Genomic DNA, 27,464 nt, shown 5'->3' with positions numbered 1-27,464 from the left:
ATTGCAAAACAGAAAAATGCAAATCATAAAACTGAACCATGCATCTTGTGTTAATGAAGCCTGCAAAAAAATGAATTTTCGACAATAAAAAAAAATTGATTTTTTTTAGGGTTAAGGTGCAGATAGGCCCCTCAAGTGGAGGTCCTTAGAGCGTTTCAGTCCCCTTACTAACTGTGTGTGCAGATTGGCACTCGAACTCAAAAAAATGGTGCAGATCGCCCCCTCTGACTTAACACCGTTATGGGCCGTTAGTCAGAGGGGGCGATCTGCACCGTTTTTTTGGAGTTCAGGGGCTAATCTGCACCTTTTCCCTTTTTGGAGTTCGGGGGCTAATCTGCACACCGTTCATTAAAAAAAATCACATCTCATCTTCTCCGACCAACTTTTCCGGCGTCAATCGCCGTCAGATGAGGAAAATCACGAAATCAAGTTCCCAAGCCCCAAATCGGGAATTCCAAATCGGCGTCATTGCTCCCGAAAATCACATAATCGAAATGGAAACTCGAATTCTCCCTCGAACGTCAGCGCCCCCCAATTGCAGAATCACCCCCAACGAATCGAACTTCGCCTCGCCGTAGGCGGTGATCGTGACCCCAATCGAGATTGAGATCATGTTGGCCATGGTCTCTGATTTGGAGACGTCCTTCTTCAACAGCACGCTGATAGTGTAGATGGCGACGGGCATCGTCGGCCTTTATCACCGAATTTCGCCGGATTTGAGAGAAAGAGGCGACTCCTTATCGAGAAAAGCTAGGCGACTCCTCATCGAGAAAAGTCAGGCGGCGGGTTCACCGGATATTGCGGCGGCGATTTCCGATGGAATGGGAGAATTAGGGCTCGTTCTTGACGCTAAGCGTGTGCAGTCGAGCGAGCTCTGAGGTTTAGGGCCCAAGAGAGAAAGAAAGGGGTGGCGCCCTCCGCCGGCCTCGCCGGAGCTTGAATCAGCGACAACGACGATCAAATTTTGAGCGAGAGAGATGAATTAATTAAAAAGTTAAAAGGTGCAGATTAGCCCCTGAACTCCAAAAAAACGGTGCAGATCGCCCCCTTGACTAACGGCCCATAACGGTGTTAAGTCAGAGGGGCCGATCTGCACCGTTTTTTTGAGTTCGGGGGCCAATTTGCACACACAGTTAGTAAGGGGACTGAAACGCTCTAAGGGCCTCCACTTGAGGGGCCTATCTGCACCTTAACCCTTTTTTTTTAATAAAATGGGTGGTGGGGGAGGGGAGGGGTGGGGGAGTTGGGGGGCGAGAAATGCCATACATATTGTGTTAGTAAATCCTACATATTTCAAAATTGAAAAATGCATATTATAAAACAGAACCATGTATTTGGTGTTAGTGCAAAAAAATAAAATTTTCAATAAAAAAATAAAAATAAAATAAAATTAGTGGGGGGTGGTTCGTGGGGTGGGGGCGGTAAAAATGCATTTTTTTGTGTAAAGTTATGCATGTTTCTATATAATAATATGCATGAAAAATATGTCAGTTTTTAAACTATATATATATAATAAAAAATAAAAAATAAAGTTTTTTTTAATTATTCGAAAATTATAATCCGTTTTTATCCCTGTGCAGATTTTGCATTAGAAGGCATTGAAAACTTCTTGCCACGTGTCACTCCCTTAGTGCTCTACATGAAGAAAATGTGTGGTCCTTATTTGGTTCTATATTACCTAAGGGAATGGTTATATATATATAGGGGAGGGCTACGATATAAACACTTCTCAACATATAAAATACGAACTATCTAAAATGTACGAATTCTGTGCAGAACACGTATGAATGCTATGTGTAAATGTATGAATTGCGAAAACTAATTTTTTTGTTACCTATGAGATTCGAATTCGAGACCATAAATTCATCCAACAAGGTGATGAATCAACCGTAGATCTTGATGATCTAAGGGCTAAAAATAGTTCCTTGATGTAACCATGATGTAAAATGTGTTTTTATTTTAGTCCACCCCTATATATATATATATATATATATATATATATATATATATATATATATATATATATATATATATAGGGGAGGGCTAAAATAAGTACACTTCTTTAGATATAAAATAAGAATCATTTTTAGCCCTTAGATCACCAAGATCTACGGTTGATTCATCATCTGTTGGATGAATTCGTGGTCCTGAGTTCGAATCCTAAAGGTAGCAAAAATTTATGTTTCGCAATTCATACCTTTATACAGCGAATTCATACATGTTCTACATAAAATTCATACATTTTTCCTAGTTCTTATTTCTTAATTTAAGAGGTGCTCTCACGGTAGCCCTTCCATATATATATATATATATATATATATATATATATATATATATATATATAGAGAGAGAGAGAGAGAGAGAGAGAGAGAGAGAGAGAGAGGATCCTGTGAGAATGTCATATTTTTGTGACACCTAAAAACAAATCCTAGCTATTGATTTGGGCCGGTCTTGCATGCGGCGGTCGCACTGGAGTGCGACGGGTCCGCCCCGACCCGAAATCCTGAATCCTAAATTATTACATTTGATTATCATAATTATTACTTTTAATAAGCATGAAATATACATTTGTTCGCACAAATGTATACTTATATAAATATAGGTATTTAACTTCATTTAATATAAAGTATTATATTTTCTAAACCCTAAATTCTATAAACTAAACCCTAAACCTTGTAAACTAAACCCTAAGCCTGAACACTAAACCCTAATAGGAGTATTTACTTTTAATAAGCATAAGATATACATTTGGTCGCACAAATATATACTTATATTAATATAAATATTTACCTTCATTCAATATAAAACATTATACATATCAATATACATTTATATGAACAAATGTATATATTATGTTTATTAAAAGTAACAATTATTATAAACAAATGTAATAATTAGGAGTATGGGTCAAACCCACGCGGGTCAGGGTTCCGGGTCAGGATGGCAGGTTTGGAGCTGGGTCGACCCGTCGCACACCTGTGCGACGGTCGCACCCAAGAATTGGCGATTGATTTTGTGAATCCAATGGAGGCTGGCAGATGAATACACGATCAGCCTCTAAATTTGGCATTAAAGGGCATTGTTGTATTTCCTCAATTCTCACAACCCGTTACTTTCCTTATTTCATGCAAGATAATATCCCATAATTATGGTATTCTAGATTTTGGTCAAACAAACATATCTTTGATCACCCCACTAACTCACGATTTTGGAGAACTTACATATCTTCGTGATTTTATCTTTTATTCATCAATAATCGGTTTGCCAAAAATTTCGAAGTCATTTACATTCTGTATCCCACGCCTAGTTTTTGGCATAACAATCATCCGTAGAGCTTCAATTATATTTTTCTCAATTGAACAATGTCTAACGATGGTTAGTAATCGAATTATTATGTGTTAATTCCATTGTCATTTGCTGCTTAATTATATACGTAGATCTCAGTTTTCATTTGTCACGACCGGACATAATTAAGGATAATTAAGCCGGGGAAACCGTGACTAATGGAGGGAGATTAGAAGCGGGGTAGAAAGGGGAATAATCAAACAAGAAAGGATCGCAGTATCATTGTTAACAATAGGGATATTTATAATATAACGGAGTTTTAGTTGTATAGACTCAAATAACTAGTAAGTTCGGATAACTCCGACTTATCCAAAATGACATAAAACTTCTGAGTACGCAGCGGAATAAGGTTCTGATTACATGTATGAAGACATGTAACCCTAGAGTTCATTAATACATAATAAGACAAAAGAGTCCCGCTCGTCACTTCATCACCATCGGCAGCTGCTCAACCTGCACATTTAGAAATATATGCAGGGCTGAGTACAAAAGTACTCAGTGGGCACATATGCCTACTATGAAATATAACATGCTTCGTAAAGTTGTAAATTGTCATGCCATCATAAACAGTACAGCAAGGGAGTTTTTCGCTAAAAAGGCCCAAGCTTACTAAATTCATTTGTGATTCTTAAAGTTCGTCTGCAGACTAAGTTCTCTTGTAATCTATCATATCTGGAACTGTGTGCCGGAGAGGTGGCCACCTCTCACGGTCACTTGACCGGCCAACCCGCTAGATGACTCACGGTCACTGGTGTACACTAGCCCTGGCAGGATAGCTATCAACTGCTCAGGACCCGAATTCGATTGCATAATAACTGGCAAAGCCACATCAGATAGATATCATACCAAACATTGAAACATTTATGGCAAGACAACATTTGAAATAATTTTCAGTTCAAAGATTTTGCAATGAAATAACTGTTCAAACATAACATTAAACTCATTTGATATATATGAAAGTAACCCACCTGATAGCAAAGCTTTGCTACAGATTAGTGACTCCTTGACGAGCTCTTATTCTTGCGCTCGACCTTTAATCCGAGAAAATAACGTAAGACTTTTAAATCGAGGGAAAATTCTCAATTAAATGAGAATGCGTAATTAAACTATGCATGAATCTCGTATGCATGAACTATTATTCTGAGATAATAATCAGGGAATTTCTATTGTTAATCCAGGCTATCGGATTTAAACAAAAGCTAAGTCTCGTCTCATGAAGCCGGATAATTAACAAAAATTAATCCGTTCTCTTCGGGGTGTTCTAATCCGTCAATTAAATAAACTCCGCTCCTCGTAGTCAATAGAAAATAAATAAATACTTCAGCTTATTCGCTTTATAACCTCATAATTAATCGGCTTAATAAATAGGAATAAGTAATGTTATAAGATTAAATAATTAAAAGGCTCAACATAAGGCAACCTAATAATTAAGTAAAAGTGGGCTTGAATAATTAACATGAGAGGCCCAATTGAAATAATTCATCGGCTCAAGTAATTAAATAAATCTTGGCCCAATAAATAATTATTTAATTAGCTGGGCTCAATTAAATAAATCAAAGGAGGCCCAACGTAGATAATATAACAGCCCAATTAAAATAAAATAGATGGGCTTCTATTTAAATAAATTCGGCCCAATGAAATAATGTAATAAAAGCCCATCTGAGTAAAATAAATAAATTCAGAGGCCCAATCAGTAAATAAAATCGGCCCATATAAATAAATTCAGAAGCCCAATTCATAATTTAAAATCGGCCCAAAATTAATAAATAATCCAGCCCAACTCAAGCCCACTGAAAATAAATAACAAAGCCCAATAAAATAATAACTAGAAGGCCCAAATCAATTAAATAACAAGCCCATTAAGCAAAGCCCAATTTTCATAAATGAAAGAAGCCCAATTAAAAATACACTCGGTTCTCTCTCTTTCTAAACTCACGTTTCTCTCTTTTTTTTTTCTTCAGATACATTGTCCCTCTCTCTTTCAACTCAATCCCTCTCTTCTTCTCAAAAATCATTCGACTCTCTTTCTTCAATGAGGGTTCGCCGCCGCTGCTCCGAAATCCGGCGAGGTCGACAGCCGCGCCAAGGTCCGACGCCTCCTCGCCTCTCTTCTTTCTCTCGTTCTCAGCCCACCAAATCGGGCTCCATCGATTCAGCGCCGCCGTCTTCCGATTCAGAGCAGTCGCCGACTCCCTCTCAAGATCTGTTCGTCTCTCTCTCTCTCTCCCGAAGTCACCGCCGTCCGAGCTCGCCGGAGCGAGCGGCGACAACCACTGCTCCTTGGTTCTCTCTTCTTTCTCGCTGAAGCAGGCCCGACATCTCTCCCTCCGCCGACCAACCCCCGCGTCCAGCCGCCGTCCACCCACTGCTCTCTCTGAATCGACGGGCAGCAGGAACACCTGGCCACTGCCGCCGTCGATTTCCCGAGCCCCGACGCCGCTGCTACTGGAAGGCCGGCTTCGCCGTGTCGCTGCTTCGATCCGCCACCGCCGCGGAACCGGCGAGCGGCGCCGCTGCTGCTGTGCAATTTCCAGCGAAAGGTGTCGCCTCGCCTCCTCCTCGGAGCCGTTCAGTTCTGATTCAGACGTCAAGGCAGGGAGTCGAGCCCTGTCTCTTTTCCACCTCCGCCACCATGGTTCTGCCGCCATCTCCTTCGCGTTCCTCCGGCGACCAGGGAAGAGTCCGCCGTTGCTATCGCTGTTCCCGGGGTCGATGAGGTTCGAGTTATGCCACGCCGCTGCTGTTGCCGTTCTCGGACTTCACCGTGACAGCAAGAACTGTCGTCTTAATCTTCGTCACAGCTCGGCTGAATAGGGCAGTCGCCCCCTTCCCATTCGAAGCTAAGTTCTACAATCCTATGATATTCTATTTTCGATCATATATTATGCACTTCGATCTGCTGCTATTCTCATAGCTCGTGAAATCATGGTTATTCTATACTCTTGTTATGAAATGCTGTGGTTTTGCTACTGATTATGCAAATTCTCAATGCAATTGAATTGTGTGGAAGCTTATAGGTTGTTGGTTATTCTAGGTGACTACCGATTATGCTGTTCTTTCTGTACTAACTCAAGCTCATTCTAGATTACATAAGTGTGTGACTTTGCTAAGTCCATTATGCAAATATACATCTATACAGTCTGCTCTTTCTAATTAATCAAGCTTATTGGATGATATGCGAACTGGATGAATATTTGGTATAGAATTAATACCTTGAAGTATAATTGTTGGTTGACTGTTGTTGCTGAGTTGAATGAATTGGAACTCCTTTGAAGTTGGCAGTAGTAAATGAAGTCTTTCTTCGATAATTGCAGGATGGTGGAGATGATGATTAATAGAGGATTGGCAAAGTATAGTGGTGGGCAAAATATAGTGGTGGGCAAAGTAGTGGGGAGCAAAGTAGTGGAAGATAAAAAAATAATAATAATGTAGTGTAGGATTAATGATGTATTTTCTATGTCTCGGTGATTCTGTAACTGTAATAAAATACTGGCTTCGATTCTGCTTGATACTGTATTTACATAAATCTCGATTTCGACATGTGATATCTCTCTAAAATCGATAAGTTATAAAATGAATTTAAATTAAATCCGTAGATTTAATTCGTTCGTTGTTCTGATATCTAAATTAAATCCGCAGATTTAATTAACTTCTTGAGTCGGAAATAACTCACGACCTAAGTAAAAATAAAATAAAATTCCATCTCGCTTAAATAAATAACGTGACTTTGCTAAGTCAGTTATAACTCTGAAATAATATCATTGACTGCTTTAACAATATAAATTCAGGATCATAAGCTGAATTCATATCAGGATAATAACCGTTTTCATTTACTGATGAACAAAAATAAACACTCATTACTGGATTTAAAATATATAAAAGAGCGGGTCACTACATACTACCCCTCTTAACAAAAATTTCGTCCCGAAATTTGCATATTTCTTCTAAAACAGTTCGGGGTATTTCTCCTTCATTTTGTCTTCAAGCTCCCACGTGGCTTCCTCTTGTCCGTGGTGTCTCCATAAGACTTTCACTGATGTGATTGCCTTATTCCTGAGTTGTTGTACTTTTCGATCTAGAATGGCCTCTGGTCTCTCTTCATAGCTCAAGTCTGGGCAAAGGATCATCTCTTCTTGGTGGATTATGTGCTTTGGATCGAAAACGTATTTTCTGAGTTATGATACGTGGAAAACATTGTGAACGTTTCCAAAGTTTGGCGGTAACGCCAATCTATAGGCTACTGGGCCTATTCTCTCCAAAATCTCATAAGGTCCTACGAATCGGGGCCTAAGTTTTCCCTTGACACCAAACCTAGTTATCCCCTTGGTAGGAGATACCTTTAGGAAGACCTTGTCTCCTATTTCAAAACATAATTCAGTTCGACGTGCATCAGCGTAAGATTTCTGTCTATCTTGTACCTCTTTTATTCGCCCTCTGATTTGGCGGACTATCTCAACCATCTCATTGACCATGTCTGGTCCTAAAACTTTTCTCTCACCCACTTCATCCCAGTAAAGTGGTGATCTACATTTTCTTCCATATAATGCCTCATATGGTGCCATATCGATAGTCGCCTGGTAACTGTTATTATAGGCAAATTCAATCAACGGCAGCACTACTTCCCAACTTCCACCTCTGTCTAACACCACTGTTCTCAACATATCTTCGAGGGTCTGAATTGTCCTTTCAGACTGCCCATCTGTCTGCGGGTGGAAGGCGGTGCTGAAATTTAGCCTCGTGCCTAACTCCTTTTGTAAGCTCATCCAAAATCTAGAAGTAAATTTTGAGTCTCGGTCTGAAGTAATTGACACGGGTACACCGTGTAAGCGTACAATCTCTCGAACATACAACTGAGCTAGCTTGTCTGACCCGTGTGTGATCGGTATTGGTATAAAATGAGCACATTTTGTAAGTCGATCCACTATTACCCAAATGGCAGTGTTTCCTCTCTTTGTTTTGGGCAAACTGGTCACAAAATCCATTGCTATGTGCTCCCACTTCCATTTTGGGATCTCCAATGGTTGTAGCTTTCCATATGGTCTTTGGTGTAGGGCCTTCACTTGTTGGCAAGCTAGGCATCTCTCTACAAAGGATGCTATGTCTCTTTTCATGCCTTCCCACCAAAAATGCTTCTTTAGATCTTGATACATCTTAGTACTGCCTGGGTGGGCAGTATAAGGGGTATCGTGAGCCTCACTCATGATTTTATCCTTAAGCTCATCATCATGGGGGATGCATATCCTTCCCTCAAAGAGGATAGCATTATCTGATGCTTCTTGATAATTCTTGACGCCTCCTTTCCTTACTGCTTCCCGTAGTTTTTTCCACCTTCCCATCTTTTCTTTGTGCTTCTACGATCGTCTTCCTCAAGTTAGGTACCGTTGCCACAACGCTTGCTATCGTCCCTGGTGGTTTAATCACTTCTATGCTCATTTTGCTAAATTCCCTTATGAGCACCGTCTCTCGAGTGATGAGAGCTCCCAATTTAGATTGAGTCTTACGACTCAATGCATCAGCCACTACGTTGGCCTTGCCTGAGTAGTAGTTAATACCACAGTCATAATCTTTCACTAGTTCGAGCCATCTCCTTTGTCTCATATTAAGGTCCTTTTGCTCGAAAAAGTATTTCAGGCTTTTGTGGTCTGTGAATATCTCGCACCTAACTCCATATAGGTGGTGTCTCCAAATCTTCAGTGCGTGCACCACTGCAGCTAACTCCAGGTCATGAGTCGGGTAATTCAGTTCATGTGGCCTAAGCTGTCGTGACGCATATGCTATTACTCTTCCTTCTTGCATCAGCACGCAACCAAGTCCATTTTTGGACGCGTCTGTGTAGATCACGTATTCCTTATCAGCTGTTGGGACGGCTAACACTGGTGCCGTAGTCAACTTTTCCTTAAGTTCTTGGAAGCTCTTCTCGCACTCCTCTGTCCAAGAAAATTTTATTCCCTTCCTGAGTAGTTGCGTCATTGGCCTTGCAATTTTGGAAAATCCTTCCATAAACCTCCTATAGTAACCTGCCAATCCTAAGAAACTTCTTATCTCATTAGGGTTAGTAGGCGATTTCCATTCGCGCACTGCTTGCACTTTTTCAGGGTCCACTTTAATCCCTTTTGATGATACAATATGTCCTAAAAACGTGACTTCGCTGAGCCAAAACTCACACTTGCTGAATTTGGCATAAAGGCGCTCTGTCCTCAACGTTTCTAGAACAATTCTCAGATGTTCCTCATGGTCTTTATCGTTCTTCGAGTAGATCAGGATGTCATCTATGAATACCAAGACAAATTTGTCTAAATACGGATGGAATACTCGATTCATGAGGTCCATGAATACAGCTGGCGCATTGGTTAGCCCGAATGGCACAACTACAAATTCGTAGTGGCCATACTTAGTTCGAAATGCCGTCTTAGGTACGTCTTCTGGTCGAATCTTCAGCTGATGATAACCAGATCGCAAATCAATCTTCGAGAACACGCTGGTTCCCTTGAGCTGATCGAAGAGGTCATCTATCCGTGGTAAAGGATATTTGTTCTTGAGTGTCACTTTGTTCAGTTCTCTATAGTCTATGCACATTCGCAATGTGCCGTCCTTTTTCTTTACAAAAAGTACGGGTGCACCCCAAGGTGATACACTTGGCCTAATGAATCCAAGTTCCAAAAGTTTTTGCAGTTGTATCTTGAGTTCTTCCAACTCTTTAGGAGCCATCCGGTATGGTGCCTTCGAAATGGGAGCTGCCCCGGGCTCCAAATCACTGGTAAACTCATTTGGTCTGTCCGGTGGTGGCCCTGGCAGAATCTCTGGAAATACATCTGCAAAATCCCGTACAATTGCTACATCTTCTATGCTCCTTTCAGTTCCCGGTTCTCCGTGCAGGTATACGAGGTAAGCTGGGTATCCCTTCTTCATCATTCTCGTTGCTTGTAGAGCGGAGATGATCATCTTTCTTCTCCCCATGCTAATTCCGTGGAAATGTGACGACTCCCTTCCTGGGGGTCGAAACAATATCCGTCTTTCGTTACAAAGAATGGTGGCATAGTTCTCGGCTAGCTAGTCCATTCCTAGGATTATGTCCACATCTCCCATCGGTATAACATAGGAGTTGTTCACTACAAGCTTGAGTGACCCTATTTTCAGTTCTAGGTTCAAGCACACATGATCTACTGTCGTCATCCCTCCTATAGGTGATGATATACTCAACTCCTGGCCAGCTCTTTCCATTTTAAGTTTTAATGTATCAATACATGTACTTGAAATGAAAGTATGCGATGCGCCCGTATCAAATAGAAGTACAACAGGAGTATTGAGTAGCATGCCCATACCTGCCAGGTTTCCCTGGTTGTTCTCGGGCTGCTTCTGCCTCATAGCATAGGCTCTAGCATGACGAGGTTTTTCATGTTGTTTCTGTTGTCGCTGCTGTTGTTGGCGGGCCTGTTGCTGATACTGTTGTTGAGGTTGTGGTTGGTACTGTAGCTGTTGGTGCTGCTGTGGCTGCTGATACTGTGGTTGCTGCCTTGGGTATGGTTGGGGCAGAGCTTGGATTGCTCGCAGATGCGGAGCCTGGATAGGTGGGTTCGGCCTTGAACTCATCCCATGTTGCTTATTCGGGCACCGGTTTGCATAGTGCCCCTTCTGGTTGCAGATATAGCAACTATCACTGTCGGCCTTACAGATTCCCACATGATTTTTGTTACATTTGGGGCAATGTGGGGCCCTCTGTTGGTTATTTCCCATCTGTTTCGGTGCACTCTGGCCTCCATAGCCCTGTGACTGGAAGACCCGTCCCTGCCATGGCCTCTTCTCGCCTTGGTTCGGGTTACTGTTGTCTCATCTCCTCTTTCCTTTGAAATTCTGATTATGATTTTGATCATGTGGAGGTGTTGGCGTAGGTACAATTGCAAGTCTTTCTCCTGGCATGGCTGCCTCAATGTCTAACGCTCGGCTGAGCGACTCAGTGTAAGACAATCCTCCGTGGCTTGCCAAAGCCATCCTAATCTCGTGCCTCAGACCGGCACAAAACTTTTCAGCCATCTTCTCATCTGTGTCAACTTGTTCCGGCGCATATCTAGACATATCGCAGAACATCTTGTCGTATTGAGTTACCGACATCTTCCCTTGTTTCAGATTATAAAATTCAGCCTCCTTTTTCTTGCGGTAGCTCTTGGGTATATACTTGTCATATATACCGGCTTTGAATTGTTCCCAAGTCAGGTTTTCTAACTGCTCCGCTGTCATCGTTTTCATCCGTGCTTCCCACCAGAAATCAGCTGACCCAGTCAACTGAAAGGACATACAAGTCAGGCGCTCTTGGTTGGTGCAACGCAGGAAGTTGAAAATGCGCTCAATAGCGCGAACCCAAGTTTCAGCTTCTGCCGGGTCTCCTGTCCCGTTGAAGGTGGGTGGGTTCTGTCGCAAGAATAATTCCTCAATCCGCCGTTCTGGCTGAACAGGTGGTTGAACTAATTCAGGTTCTGGCCCTGCTTCTGGGCCTCTCTCATCATTCCGGGGAATCCTTCCCCCTCCTCTCGGATGCCCTCGTCTTGGTGGCATTCTAATGAGTAAAAACACAAGTTATCAGCGCATTAAAATGCAATAAGGACATACTATCATTTCTATAGTTACTCCTTAACTCATCGAGTTCTGCTCCTGCTAAAACTTAAGCGAACATATAAATAAAACATAGCGGTTCGACTTGTCGCGAAAGACTGATAGGGTCGCTACATAGACATGGGAAATTAGTATCAATGAGAACTATTTCATCAACATTTGAATATAGATATGGTGATCTATCCAAGCATTATACATGATGAACTGACTATCTTGCAAATTCATCATGAAAGAGCTCAGTTCCAAAATGCCCTATTAACCAGCGTTTCCGTACTAATACTAGTCAAAATAACTAAGCCAACATAGGGGCATACAAAAGTATCGAAATGATCATCGTTTTCGAAATACACAAATAAGGTCCTACTAAATGCACAAGAGATTGTCTGTATGCATTACGTGCTTGACCCTTGGGTTGAAGCATACGTGTTTGACTGATTTAATCTGATGAGTATCTGTTTGTCCTTGGGTCACAGAAAATCTACCAACAGCTAGTAGATCGCAATGATTCAAATCACAAATGGCAATTAGGCAAAGTGTTTCAATAATTTGCCAAACAATTGAAAATGAATAACCATAGGATAGAAATGAATTGACTGAAAGGTCGAAACGAAATGACCTAATAGTCTGAACCCGTTTGGCTTTTCAGATGAAGGTTTAAAATATATAGGTTTAAAGACCCATATATGACGACTACTGAGATTTTGGCCATGTGGACTGGCCAGGTCCGACACAACTACTTCTCAATCACTCGGAAATACTTTTCCGAACTTGGCAACTCTTGTTCCTTGGCTGTAAAAGGTATATTTGTTCTAAAATCACCACTTTCTTCTTAATATCTTGAACATGTCCTTGAGAATATTCTAGAGCTTCTTCAAACTTGGAGTCTGCCTCCTAGTTTAATGCAATCATTAAACATCTTCTATAGGCGAAATAAGGTAGGCTCGACCTTACTCAACAATGTTCCTCTATATGATCTTAATGTAGTACTTCTAGTACTTAGTGTTCCTTCACATAGCGCTTGAAATGCAACCATATAATTTGAAGCACTCTTCCGTTTTATTGCAAAAACCTTTTGAATCATCACGCATTCAATAAGGAAATAGCTTTTGCTCATCTTAGCACCTTTATAGGGTATGTGTCTCCATGTGTAATGCTAAGTCATAGAATGACCTTAGTCAATGCTCTCATTGCGGCTACCAGACTAAATGCATAATCCAAGACGTTCTAACTGAGGCGATGTCCTCGATAGGTTAAGGTATATATATACTTATCTTGAGTATATCCTTAGGGTCTCATTAGAATCTTAATTCATTTGTTTCAGCATTGATCCACTGTCGGCGCTTCTAGCTATTATTAAACTATAAACCATCTTCGAGAACTTCTCTCGTCTTACACACTTGCGTAAACTTTTATGATCAGTCATAATGGTTGGTAACTGCTAGTACCCATATCACATCTCGTCTTTCCAATTCATAGTAGGTGATTGTAATCAATAGAGATTCTCAGTCATGTCCTTATCCATTGCGATAGGTACTGTAAGTAGAATGGTTCCGAATATCTGAAACTATAAGCTGATAGTTTTAATCGCGATGCTATAACATCATACACAAAGTGTTATAACTGCATGTGAGTCTGACTATGAAGTTCGAACATAAATCATGAAGGTTCTCTTCATGTCATAACTGATGATAATCGAGAGTTAGTAATGAGTCTTAGCTCATTATGCGATAGCTAACTGATTACATAAGTCACACTCGTCGCTACGAGCAATGATTCACGTGATCTATCATCAAATAAGGCAATAGTCGATTCGGTGTTCTGTCACGCGTGAACAACTTGAATGAAGAACTATGCCTGCTTCAGTGATTCGTGCGTGGCATTCTGCTTGCACTGCTTTCATTGGATTCTCTTCCTCTTTCTTAGCTCTTCACCATGGCTATAGTGAAATATAACTGAGTTTCTAGCTTCTATTGTTCTTCTCGTAACTGTGATCATGCATTCTTAACGCATCTAAGTTCATTGAGATATCTAATCAATCAATAAAGCATAAAACTTGAATGTAAGCATCAGTACATTCATATAGAACGTGAACTTCTCAATGTTTTAAAATCATTACCACCTTCTTTCTTGCTGAGCATGACGATGTGATGAAGTGATGAGCTTTGGTTGACTGACTCATATATACTAGTGATCATACTAGAAAAATGGGCTAACTCTAGGGTTCAGAGCAAATGATTTGCTCTGATACCACTCTGTCACGACCGGACATAATTAAGGATAATTAAGCCGGGGAAACCGTGACTAATGGAGGGAGATTAGAAGCGGGGTAGAAAGGGGAATAATCAAACAAGAAAGGATCGCAGTATCATTGTTAACAATAGGGATATTTATAATATAACGGAGTTTTAGTTGTATAGACTCAAATAACTAGTAAGTTCGGATAACTCCGACTTATCCAAAATAACATAAAACTTCTGAGTACGCAGCGGAATAAGGTTCTGATTACATGTATGAAGACATGTAACCCTAGAGTTCATTAATACATAATAAGACAAAAGAGTCCCGCTCGTCACTTCATCACCATCGGCAGCTGCTCAACCTGCACATTTAGAAATATATGCAGGGCTGAGTACAAAAGTACTCAGTGGGCACATATGCCTACTATGAAATATAACATGCTTCGTAAAGTTGTAAATTGTCATGCCATCATAAACAGTACAGCAAGGGAGTTTTTCGCTAAAAAGGCCCAAGCTTACTAAATTCATTTGTGATTCTTAAAGTTCGTCTGCAGACTAAGTTCTCTTGTAATCTATCATATCTGGAACTGTGTGCCGGAGAGGTGGCCACCTCTCACGGTCACTTGACCGGCCAACCCGCTAGATGACTCACGGTCACTGGTGTACACTAGCCCTGGCAGGATAGCTATCAACTGCTCAGGACCCGAATTCGATTGCATAATAACTGGCAAAGCCACATCAGATAGATATCATACCAAACATTGAAACATTTATGGCAAGACAACATTTGAAATAATTTTCAGTTCAAAGATTTTGCAATGAAATAACTGTTCAAACATAACATTAAACTCATTTGATATATATGAAAGTAACCCACCTGATAGCAAAGCTTTGCTACAGATTAGTGACTCCTTGACGAGCTCTTATTCTTGCGCTCGACCTTTAATCCGAGAAAATAACGTAAGACTTTTAAATCGAGGGAAAATTCTCAATTAAATGAGAATGCGTAATTAAACTATGCATGAATCTCGTATGCATGAACTATTATTCTGAGATAATAATCAGGGAATTTCTATTGTTAATCCAGGCTATCGGATTTAAACAAAAGCTAAGTCTCGTCTCATGAAGCCGGATAATTAACAAAAATTAATCCGTTCTCTTCGGGGTGTTCTAATCCGTCAATTAAATAAACTCCGCTCCTCGTAGTCAATAGAAAATAAATAAATACTTCAGCTTATTCGCTTTATAACCTCATAATTAATCGGCTTAATAAATAGGAATAAGTAATGTTATAAGATTAAATAATTAAAAGGCTCAACATAAGGCAACCTAATAATTAAGTAAAAGTGGGCTTGAATAATTAACATGAGAGGCCCAATTGAAATAATTCATCGGCTCAAGTAATTAAATAAATCTTGGCCCAATAAATAATTATTTAATTAGCTGGGCTCAATTAAATAAATCAAAGGAGGCCCAACGTAGATAATATAACAGCCCAATTAAAATAAAATAGATGGGCTTCTATTTAAATAAATTCGGCCCAATGAAATAATGTAATAAAAGCCCATCTGAGTAAAATAAATAAATTCAGAGGCCCAATCAGTAAATAAAATCGGCCCATATAAATAAATTCAGAAGCCCAATTCATAATTTAAAATCGGCCCAAAATTAATAAATAATCCAGCCCAACTCAAGCCCACTGAAAATAAATAACAAAGCCCAATAAAATAATAACTAGAAGGCCCAAATCAATTAAATAACAAGCCCATTAAGCAAAGCCCAATTTTCATAAATGAAAGAAGCCCAATTAAAAATACACTCGGTTCTCTCTCTTTCTAAACTCACGTTTCTCTCTTTTTTTTTTCTTCAGATACATTGTCCCTCTCTCTTTCAACTCAATCCCTCTCTTCTTCTCAAAAATCATTCGACTCTCTTTCTTCAATGAGGGTTCGCCGCCGCTGCTCCGAAATCCGGCGAGGTCGACAGCCGCGCCAAGGTCCGACGCCTCCTCGCCTCTCTTCTTTCTCTCGTTCTCAGCCCACCAAATCGGGCTCCATCGATTCAGCGCCGCCGTCTTCCGATTCAGAGCAGTCGCCGACTCCCTCTCAAGATCTGTTCGTCTCTCTCTCTCTCCCGAAGTCACCGCCGTCCGAGCTCGCCGGAGCGAGCGGCGACAACCACTGCTCCTTGGTTCTCTCTTCTTTCTCGCTGAAGCAGGCCCGACATCTCTCCCTCCGCCGACCAACCCCCGCGTCCAGCCGCCGTCCACCCACTGCTCTCTCTGAATCGACGGGCAGCAGGAACACCTGGCCACTGCCGCCGTCGATTTCCCGAGCCCCGACGCCGCTGCTACTGGAAGGCCGGCTTCGCCGTGTCGCTGCTTCGATCCGCCACCGCCGCGGAACCGGCGAGCGGCGCCGCTGCTGCTGTGCAATTTCCAGCGAAAGGTGTCGCCTCGCCTCCTCCTCGGAGCCGTTCAGTTCTGATTCAGACGTCAAGGCAGGGAGTCGAGCCCTGTCTCTTTTCCACCTCCGCCACCATGGTTCTGCCGCCATCTCCTTCGCGTTCCTCCGGCGACCAGGGAAGAGTCCGCCGTTGCTATCGCTGTTCCCGGGGTCGATGAGGTTCGAGTTATGCCACGCCGCTGCTGTTGCCGTTCTCGGACTTCACCGTGACAGCAAGAACTGTCGTCTTAATCTTCGTCACAGCTCGGCTGAATAGGGCAGTCGCCCCCTTCCCATTCGAAGCTAAGTTCTACAATCCTATGATATTCTATTTTCGATCATATATTATGCACTTCGATCTGCTGCTATTCTCATAGCTCGTGAAATCATGGTTATTCTATACTCTTGTTATGAAATGCTGTGGTTTTGCTACTGATTATGCAAATTCTCAATGCAATTGAATTGTGTGGAAGCTTATAGGTTGTTGGTTATTCTAGGTGACTACCGATTATGCTGTTCTTTCTGTACTAACTCAAGCTCATTCTAGATTACATAAGTGTGTGACTTTGCTAAGTCCATTATGCAAATATACATCTATACAGTCTGCTCTTTCTAATTAATCAAGCTTATTGGATGATATGCGAACTGGATGAATATTTGGTATAGAATTAATACCTTGAAGTATAATTGTTGGTTGACTGTTGTTGCTGAGTTGAATGAATTGGAACTCCTTTGAAGTTGGCAGTAGTAAATGAAGTCTTTCTTCGATAATTGCAGGATGGTGGAGATGATGATTAATAGAGGATTGGCAAAGTATAGTGGTGGGCAAAATATAGTGGTGGGCAAAGTAGTGGGGAGCAAAGTAGTGGAAGATAAAAAAATAATAATAATGTAGTGTAGGATTAATGATGTATTTTCTATGTCTCGGTGATTCTGTAACTGTAATAAAATACTGGCTTCGATTCTGCTTGATACTGTATTTACATAAATCTCGATTTCGACATGTGATATCTCTCTAAAATCGATAAGTTATAAAATGAATTTAAATTAAATCCGTAGATTTAATTCGTTCGTTGTTCTGATATCTAAATTAAATCCGCAGATTTAATTAACTTCTTGAGTCGGAAATAACTCACGACCTAAGTAAAAATAAAATAAAATTCCATCTCGCTTAAATAAATAACGTGACTTTGCTAAGTCAGTTATAACTCTGAAATAATATCATTGACTGCTTTAACAATATAAATTCAGGATCATAAGCTGAATTCATATCAGGATAATAACCGTTTTCATTTACTGATGAACAAAAATAAACACTCATTACTGGATTTAAAATATATAAAAGAGCGGGTCACTACATCATTTTTATTTTGTAAATTATTTTGTATTCAACACTTGAATTGAGATATGAACAAGCGGTATTCATAAACACATATGAACAACAAATATAAACATATGAACAAGATTTGCGCTTACGACAATGGCCTTCTGCTCTCTTCCCGGTGAAACCCGACACCGTCCTCATCTGCACAATTAATTAAACATGAAAGTATTAAAATTATTGAAAACTAGATACATCACATTGAATCATACAAATTCCTATGGGACCACCAACATTATAGAATGTCCCTTAAAGAGCTATAAAGTATTATTATAAGTTGCAAGGATGAAAATGTCAGCCGAATCTTCTTGTATAACTTAAAATGGTAACGACAACAACATTCCCAACAAAATCCCAGAGTTCGTGGGAAACCACAAAATTTTCGAAAAAAAATCGTCTGGAAAACCCTTTTTGCAATCCTAAAAAAAATATGAAATTTTCTTGCCGAAAATAAATTAAAAAATAGAGATATAATGTTCATATTACCAAATCAAAAAATCACCCCCCTTTCTCAGGTTTCAAATACATATATTCATCGAAGATTTCAAAAAATCGAGATATAATGTTCATATTACCAAATCTCCATACAATCCACTGAAAAAAAAAAATCAAAACAATCGACGCAGATGAACAATTCTACCTCCACATCACCAGATTTGCAAGTTTTGTTCAAATCATTTGTTCATCCAAACATAGATTGTGGAAAAAAAACAAAAAACAAAAAACAAAGCAATGGCGGACGAAAGTGACGGAAATTTCTCAAACCTTGTTCAATCGTCGGAGCTTGGACCGATTTAGATGAATAGCGGTACTCTGAGGATGAATCGCCAGAGCTTGGAGCTTGAACAACTTCTTCTTCCTCAATAATGGCGGACGAAAAAAGAAGAAGATGAAAGGGTAAACGTGTGGTGAAAAGACACAATATTTACCCAAACAATTCTTCCCCTTTAGTCAACGCGGTAATTTAGGGATTTCATTAAATCTCTAAGATCTATCATTTTTTATTCACAAATGTAATTACTTATTAACCCTTATATATAAAAATCGCAGCTTATATTTTGGTAGGCAATATAATTTTTAATTATCATCTATTAATGAGAACTATTGGATTAACAATAATCAATGGTCTATGATTGTTCTTAGGTGTCACAGAATCCTAAATTCTCACTTGATACCAACTTTATCTATATATATATATATATATATATATATATATGAATGACATTGAAAATAAAAATATTGTAACCATGATGTAATCTGTAAAAGACTAGTCAAGTTCCTTTATGGTGAAGGATTTGAGTGAAGCTCATTATATCCTTAGGATTAAGATCTAGTAAGTTTGAGCTAAAGGATTGTTAAGTTATCACAATCCACTTACATAGACAATATGGTAAGGCGCTACTCCATGGAGAAGTCCGAAATGGACATTTGTCGATGGAATATGGCATCTATTTGTCAAGGAATATTTTTCCTCTAATAACAATGAGATATAACTCACAAAAGATGATCCTTACGCTATGACAACAACATAGATCGTAAATGTCATGATTTTCACTACGCAGGGTGTGTCTTGTGTGCTTAGCATCATTGACAGCTTTTTAAGCGATATTAGAAAAAGAGATTATGTTAAAGCAAGTTCCCACATAAGAGGATATAACTATTCCTTTTGATCAGCTGTTATGTATTGTGAATCATAACAGATGCTTTGAGTGTTTGGGCATTGGATATCTTGGAGATTGACTTTATTTAGTGGGAGTAAAAGTATAATGTCTAGAAATAATAATAATTGAAACATATTACTTGATCACATTTATGTCATTTGATTTCAGTAATGACATTATGCATTTATTTGATTGATTACTTTGATTGTTTGTTTTCATTCACTTAAATGTTTCCATGAGTTCATATTATTGCTAATTTAGTGAGAGGTTAGCAATAGAGTATAACTCTTGAAGCGCTCCAACTAAGGATCATCAAGATTGATATATTGATGATATGTTATAAGTTGGCAAGCGATATGTATCACATTCTTAGAGAATGTAGTTGTTATCATGGCTATGAGATATTTGATACTCGTGATAAATACATGGATACTTTAGAGACTTCTGGCATACCCTACCAATATATTATTTCTTTTAGTGTCTATGATTATTGGTGTGCTGAGATTGTGACAGTCCTTTGACATGAGGAAAATACTTATCTTACTTATTAAATGATATACTTTGACCAAGTACACTGCTTGCACTCCAACCGAAGGGGTAGATACAAGTTGTGTTGGGTATATAAGGATATAAGAGAATATGATAGTTGTGCTAAGATTAGAATTCGTTCCTCGATTAACATTTCAAGAAGAACACTCACTTTCTCTATATCATTTTACCATTAAGTCACTGGCCAATGCAATTAATATGTTCGAACTTAAGAAAGTTGAACATGATCAATATAAGTCATTTAATAAAGATGAAATAAATTGATTGAGTTATTGGAAAGAAACAATGGCAAATTATAGGCTCAATCGAGTGGTTTGTGAATAAAAGTATGTTACTAACATAAATGTTTTTGTTTACATAGTCCACATAAACATTCTTCATATGTCGAGTTTGCTACACAACGCAGTCTAGAATTTTGTGTAAAGTTTAATTAGATTATCGTCGTTAATGGAGACCTATAGGGTCACACTTTATGTGTATTGTTCATCTGCTCAAGGGTGCAAAGATAGTGCATATATGATGTTTGATCTAATGCTAGTCTAAGTGGGAAATTAAAAAATACTCCCTCCGTCCCGCGAGTCTTGACACGTTTGAGTTGGGCACGGGAATTAAGGAGTTGTAGATTAGTGTTTTAAGTGTATAATTAATAAAGTATAAAATTGATAAAGTAGGAGAGAGAAGGTAATAAAAGTGATAAAGTAAGAGAGAGAATATAATAAAGGTGATAAAGTGGGAGAGAGAAAGTAATAATTATTGCCAAAAAAGGAAACGTGTCAAGATTCGTGGGACGGCCCAAAAAGGAAAACGTGTCAAGATTCGTGGGACGGAGGGAGTATATGGACTACATTCGGATATATTTGATAATATTATTTTGGGCTTTAGTTAATTAATAAATAGTTGGACTATTGGATTAATTAATGGGAAACAAAAGAAAGACACTGCCTGATTTACGTAGGGTAAAGAGGCGGCTACTACTTCTATAAGAATAAGAATATATTTCTTTTGTTAGTTACGTGAATTTACAGAAACACAAGAGAAAAAAATGCTTAGAGCACTATAGAATATAATAAGAGATTTTCTAGCTTTCGAAAATTGAATTGTGCACCAAAAATTGCTCTTGCATCAAATTTGCAATACACATGGATATCATAGTAGTGGATTCAATTGCAGAATTTGCTACAAGTTTTTTTTACTATGCAACAAGTAACTTATTTTAACTGTAATATGTTTGTTATCTCTACACACAACTCAAAATTATATCTTGACTATTCTTTTCTCTAAATATCATGAGATAATATCAAAATTTTCCAATAATATCAATATAGATAACATATACTCCCCGTTTGTTTATTACAAGATAGACAATGAAGAATGCCTCCTTATGATTATATTTTTAGAGGGCGTTTACTTTGAAGGATAAATCTTGATAAATAAAATAGTAAGATTAATCCCATGTTTACTTTGATGGATTTGAATTTTGGAATATCCCAAAACCCTTAATTATTTTTATTATTTAAATTAATTTTATTTGATTTTTATCCTATTGAAACAATGGGATTGAAGATGCACATCTTATCAATCATGCAATGTAAACGTCCCGTAAGGGACTAGATACATTTTCTTTCAAACTAATAGGGAATTCCCAATGTCTACACTACAAAAAAATGCGTAATTACCGGCGGCGATTTTGCCGTCGGTAATTAACGGAGGCACGGCGACGGCATTTCAGGCGACCCGAACTTTCGCAATCACCGGCCAATTACCGACGGCAAAATCGCCGCTGGTAATTTTAAAATACGCAATAATTAATTAATTTTATGCAATTACCGACGGCGATACTGCCGCAGCGGCGGCAATTGCCGTCGGGAATTAATTAATTATAGGGCACACGCATCCCTTCTTTTTTTAGTTTTGCGCCGCACACAGAAAACCCTCCCCCCTGCCCCCTGCTGCTGCTGCTGCTGCTGATTCCGGTCTCCACCCGCCTCCGCCGACCGCCGCCGCCGCCGCCGACCGCCGCCCATGTAACTCTCTCTCTCTTTAATTTGCTCTCTTAATCTCTCTCTCTCTCTCTTTAATTAATTTTAATTATATATATATATATATATATATATATATAATTATTTAATTTTCACTTATATTCTTCATTGTAGTTCGACGACCTCGTTTCGCCGCCTTCTTCACGACACCCAGCCGGAAACCACCACCGTACGCTTCTCGTATTCATTTATTTAATTATTTATGAATTTATTTATGTATTTATGTTAATTAAATAGATTTATTTGTTAGATCTAGTTAATGAATTTATAATTGGCTTTGTTTATAAATAAATTATATGAAGTATGATTAATTTTAAATTATATTAATCAATTAATATGTGTTGTTAGTTTAATTTTAAATTATGAAGCATGATTAATTTTAAATTATATTAATTTTAATCAATTAGTTTAAGTTGTTTGTTAGAATAATTTATATATGTTGGATAATTTTGTTAAATTAAATGTTATGTGCTATGTGTTTATGAAATGTTATGTTATTATATATATTGTGGGATAGATTTAATCAATTTCTTAAGGATCTTCTCCCTTTGGGATAGAAATTGATTATTTCTTAAGGATCTTCTCCCAACAAATGATTATTTTTAATTTAATTACCCTGATTTTTATTGCTTTTATTTGTAGAGTAAAATTTTGGAATAGCCAAAATGGATCATAAAACACAAATTATGGCCACTCATTGAAAAAACATAAATTTTGGCCATTTTTATAGCTTTGGGACGTTTTTGCCCTTAATTGGGCGGACTGGGTAGGGTCAGGAGCGCGGGTCGCGTGCCGGGTAGGATCAGGCACGCGGGTCGGGTTAGGCACTTATGGCACTATTAGTGCCATAAGTGCCAACGAATTTTTTTTTGCTCCCCCTGCCCTGTCTACCCCCAGACCCCCGACCCCACCCACCCCCAAGCCAAAAAAAAAAATAAAAAAAAATTACTCCCCCTAGATAAAAATAAATTAAATTTTACTTTTGTTATTTTATTTTATGGCACTAATAGTGCCATAAGTGCCAACGAAAATCCAAAATAAAATAAAGTAAAATGGTCTTTTTAGCACTTATGGCACTATTAGTGCCATAAGTGCCAAACATGCAGAACAAATATAGAAACAACAGCATCATCTAAACCCTAAATGGAACATTTAAACCCTAAATGGATAATCTAAACCCTAAATGGAATATCTAAACCCTAGGGGAAGTGTTTAAAAAGTTCCTTTTGGCTTGGGGGTGGGTGGGGTCGGGGGTCTGGGGGGTAGACAGGGCAGGGGAGTAAAAAAAAATTTTCGTTGGCACTTGTGGCACTAATAGTGCCATAAGTACCTAACCCGACCCGCGTGCCTGATCCTACTCGGCACGCGACCCGCGCTCCTGACCCTACCCATTCCGCCCAATTAGGGGTATATTAGGCATATTGCCTAATTAATGGCCATAATTTGTGTTTTTTCAATTAGTGGCCAAATATTGTGTTTGCATGTTCAATGTGGCCATTTGACACCATTATTTCTTATTTGTATTGTATTATTGCTTCGACATTGGGGGGCCGGGTAGACCTAGTATAGGCTTAGTAAATTAGGACCAATATGGTCACTATAGTTGCTGGTAGAGTCGAGCACTTGGTAGTTAGGATAGTGGGGTTATGCTGTCGAAATTTTGTTTGATTTCAAGTAATTTATTATATTTTATTTGTTTTTTTTTTTCAATTAGAATTTGCAAGAATGAGTGATAATCGTATGTGGATGTACGCGAGATACAATGATCGTACTGCATTTGAAACGAGGCTTGAGTTTTTCCTTGAGTGGGCAAGAAATCAAACGGCGTACACAGATGGACAAGGTAACATTAGGTGCCCGTGTAAGAAGTGCAAGAATCAAGCGTATTTAGATGTACCTACGGTCAGAAAACATGTTAGTAGGCGTGGATTTGTCCTGAATTACAAAGTTTGGGTTTCTCACGGGGAAGCACCGCTGTATATGCCGAGAGAACATGCTATAATGAATGAGGATGGTGGATTATACAATAACTACGAAAGGATGGTGCATGACCATGCTGGACCTAGTAATTATCAAGATCCTCCAAATCTGGAGCAGTCGCCCAATAATGACGCTCAACAGATTTATAACATGTTGGATGCAGCGGATACTCCATTGTACGCAGGATGTGACACGTACACACAATTAAGCTGGATGACTCAATTCATGAGCATAAAGACTGAAAGCCATATGTCAGAGAGGACTTACAATCATATGTCTTCGATGATGAAAGCTGCTTTACCAGAGGGTAACAACTGTCCAGAAGACTTCTATAGTACGAAAAGAAATCTACGTGGTTTGGGTTTGCCAGTAGAGAAGATCGATTGTTGTGTTAATAACTACATGTTGTATTGGGGGGAAACTAGTGAGCTACATAGTTGTATGTTCTGTGACCAATCACGATATAAGGACAGCTTGCGTGCATCTGGGAGTCGCCGAAAGAAACAAGTGCCCGCCAAACAGATGCACTATTTTCCCTTGACGCCCCGATTGCAGAGATTGTTTGCATCTCCTGCAACTGCTGAACATATGCGGTGGCATGCGACCTCCACATACGATGGGATAATGCGCCACCCGATCGACTCTCCGGCATGGAAACATTTGAATTCAGTCTTTCCTGGATTCTCCGAGGAGATCAGAAATGTGAGATTGGGCCTCTCTACAGATGGTTTTGCCCCATTTGCACAATCAGGACGTCAATATTATTCTTGGCCAGTTATTGTCACGCCGTATAACTTGCCTCCGTGGTCGTGCATGAAAGAACAATTCATGTTCCTCACAGTCCTCGTGCCTGGCCCATCAAACCCAAAGATGAAGTTGGACGTTTTCTTACAGCCACTGATACAAGAGTTAAAATCTCTGTGGGAGGTTGGTGTGAACACTTACGACATATCGTTGAAGCAAAATTTCCAGATGCGAGCAGCTCTGATATGGACTATCAGTGATTTTCCAGCGTACGCTATGTTGTCTGGGTGGGGTACAGCTGGGAAATTGGCATGTCCACATTGCATGGAGAATACAGAAGCATTCACTTTGCCGATGAGTGGAAAACAATCGTGGTTTGATAATCATCGGAAGTTCTTACCTCCTAACCATGTGTTTAGGAGAAACGAAACTTCATTCTTGAGGAATAAGACATGCAATGTTGGACCACCAGAACAAAGATCAGGAATACAAATCTTGAATCAAATCGAGGGGTTAGGCTTCGTGAAGGTTACCGAAGACTTCGATGGCAGGAACGCTCAACTCGCCAAATATCAAGATGTAGGGTGGAAAAAGAAAAGCATATTTTGGGATCTACCCTATTGGAGACATCTTTTGATTCGACATAATCTGGATGTCATGCACATTGAGAAAAATGTGTTTGATAACGTGTTTAATACTGTCCTGAATGTGAAGGGGAAGACAAAAGATACAGAAAAATCCAGAGAAGAATTGAACACCTTCTGCAAGCGGAAAGAGTTGAAGAAAGTGGATGGAACCCGACAGTATCCGAAAGCATGTTATACGCTTGACAGGGAAGAGAAGAAGATCTTACTTCAATGGATCAAGAGTCTTAAGTTTCCCGATGGGTACGTGTCAAATATTAGTAGATGCGTTGACATGAACGCCCTGAAGATGCACAACATGAAAAGTCACGACTGTCACGTGTTCATGCAAATCCTTCTGCTTGTTGCCTTTAAAGAACTTCTTCCTAAGAATGTTTGGGAGGCAATTACAGAGTTAAGTTTCTTCTTCAGAGAATTAACATCCCGCAACGTGGCCATTTATGATATGGGAATACTGAGTGAGAAGATAGGTGTTACTCTTTGCAAACTTGAGCGTATCTTCCCTCCTAGTTTATTTGATTCAATGGAGCACCTACCAGTTCATTTGGCAGATGAGGCACGATTGGCTGGTCCAGTGCAATATCGGTGGATGTATCCTTTTGAACGATATTTGAGGACATTAAAAAATCATATAAAAAACAAAGCCAAGGTTGAGGCTTCCATCGCCAATGCATACTTACTTGCAGAAATGTCAACCTTCTCTTCGTTTTACTTTGAAGATCAAATATCTACAAAGTGGACAACTTTGCCTCGCAATATTGAGATGCCCGTTGCTGAAAATGATGATCCTCTTTGTCTCGCCATATTCAAACCTATTGGGCGTTCACTTGGCCGAGGGATGAAGAGATACATGGATAAGCGCGAATACATGGCTGCACACATGTATATTTTGAGCAATTGTGCAGAGGTTGCAGAGACATATAGCAAGTGAGTATTCTCGTTCAATTTATGTATAAGAAGTATTCATCATATATAGGTGTTAACATATAACTTTTTCTTTGTATCCAAGGATCTTCGAGGAGGAAAAACGATATGCAAATCCTTACATGACTGATGCAGAGTTTGAGGTCGCGTTTCACAACGAGTTTATTGTGTGGTTTAGCCATTACGTAAGAGACGATAAATTTATGTTAAATATACATTTACTTACTCTAAAATTGGCTTGCAAACTTAAATGATATTTGTGTGAAACAGGTTTGTCGTCCTTGTAACGACGAATTGAACCCTTATATTAGGTCGCTTGCAGCTGGACCATTAAGGGAGATTGAAACATACTCCGGCTATTTCGTGAATGGCTATGGATTTCACACAACTGATCATGATAGAGAGAGTGCGACTGTGAACAGTGGCGTTTGCATAAAAGGCTCGGTCTATGGTAGTGATAGAGATGTGCTAGACTTTTATGGGCGTCTGCAAGAGGTTTGCGTGCTGGAGTATCCGGGGTATCCAATTAAGCAGACAGCCTTGTTCAACTGTGAATGGTTTGACTTGTCGGCTCAGGGAACTTCTATTGATACAGACTTCAAGTTAGTTTCAGTGAACCACACACGAAGATATAAGAAGTATGATCCCTTTGTTTTGGCGAGTCAGGTAGTTCAAGTGTTTTACTGTCCCTATCCCAGTACGAACCAATCAAAGAAAAATTGGCGGTCAGCATGCAAAGTCAACGCAAGATCAAAGGTTGAAGTGTCTACTGCAGCATCTACATCAACATTAGATCAACCATTTCAAGAAGAAGTGGTTACTATTATGTCTACTCACACAAGTGTAGGCATTGAACAACCACTTCTTCTTCATCCCCTCGGTGGAGTCGTTGAGATTGAAGATGACGAT

This window comes from Salvia miltiorrhiza, chromosome 4, assembly GCF_028751815.1.
Source record: "Salvia miltiorrhiza cultivar Shanhuang (shh) chromosome 4, IMPLAD_Smil_shh, whole genome shotgun sequence".
Lineage (NCBI taxonomy): Eukaryota > Viridiplantae > Streptophyta > Magnoliopsida > Lamiales > Lamiaceae > Salvia > Salvia miltiorrhiza.
The sequence above is the reverse complement of the archived record's forward strand: the minus strand, read 5'-3'. Positions refer to the sequence as shown.